This window comes from Bison bison, unplaced genomic scaffold (assembly GCF_000754665.1).
Source record: "Bison bison bison isolate TAMUID 2011002044 unplaced genomic scaffold, Bison_UMD1.0 scf7180017860680, whole genome shotgun sequence".
Classification (NCBI taxonomy): domain Eukaryota; kingdom Metazoa; phylum Chordata; class Mammalia; order Artiodactyla; family Bovidae; genus Bison; species Bison bison.
The window spans coordinates 3,737-4,781 of NW_011491252.1; positions in this window are offsets into that span (position 1 = coordinate 3,737).

The following is a 1,045-nucleotide window of genomic DNA, read 5'->3' on the forward strand; positions in this document are numbered from 1 at the left end:
AACTGAGGTTTCCTGGCGCCGAAGATTGTACACATTTTAAATTTTAATTAGTGTTGTCAAATTACCTGCCCTAAGGTATACCTTTACTTATTGTTAACTGAAAACTGTTCTGGAATAGTTTCCCAAATTGCTAAAATCTCCTTTGCTATGATAGGATAAAACTTTAGGCTATAAATTAAAGGTTGATTTTTAGTATCCATTTCATAGAGAAGATAATATAGAATTAAATTTTTTTTTCTGTTTTCCCAGAATTGTAGTTAAAACCTAAAGCTGAAGAAAAGTTCACTAAGTTACTAGTAGTTGCCAAGGCTTACTAAGTTGTATTTGTCTCTACCGCTACTACTGACTATCATCTCTCCTGCCCACGATTTTCCCATTTCCTGCTCCAATCTTAGCATTTTAGAGAGGGAGGGCATTCATGATTTGTCCTGTAGCTTCCTTATTCCCGGATCTTGGGAGAGTATAGTGTGACTTTCCACACCTGGACCCAAGGGAGTCAGAACAATAAAATTCCCATGAAGATTGGATGTTTCTCACAATGTGAGAGACTGACACTCTGGTCCTCTAGGTATTTAATTTCCTATAAAATCTGGAGATTTATTTGTGCATTCTACACCATTTCTCTATTACTGTCATGTGTCTCTTTTCCTCTTATTTGCTAAGAAATATAAGAAGGCTACAAAGTAAATAAATGCAATATAATTAATCACTGTGTCAAATTTGCTATTATGCTGCTATTCTGTAGCATAGTATTTATAATGGCCTAAGATTTTAATAACATTAGATGAATTAATAGAAAGTAAATGATGAAAACAGCAGAAAAAGTGCTGTTGTGGAAAATCAAGCACTTTACTGCTCATGCTTTTTGTGCCTATAACTTCCTGAATGACCCTGAAAATATACTGAAATTTTTAGACTTTATTTTCTCATTACTAACATAAAGATAGAATTTCTCTTTTGTTTTGTTTTTGATAAGAAGAGTAACATACACTTCCTCCATTTTTTTTTTTTAAGAAGACCCAGATGACCAAGAAACAAAATCAAG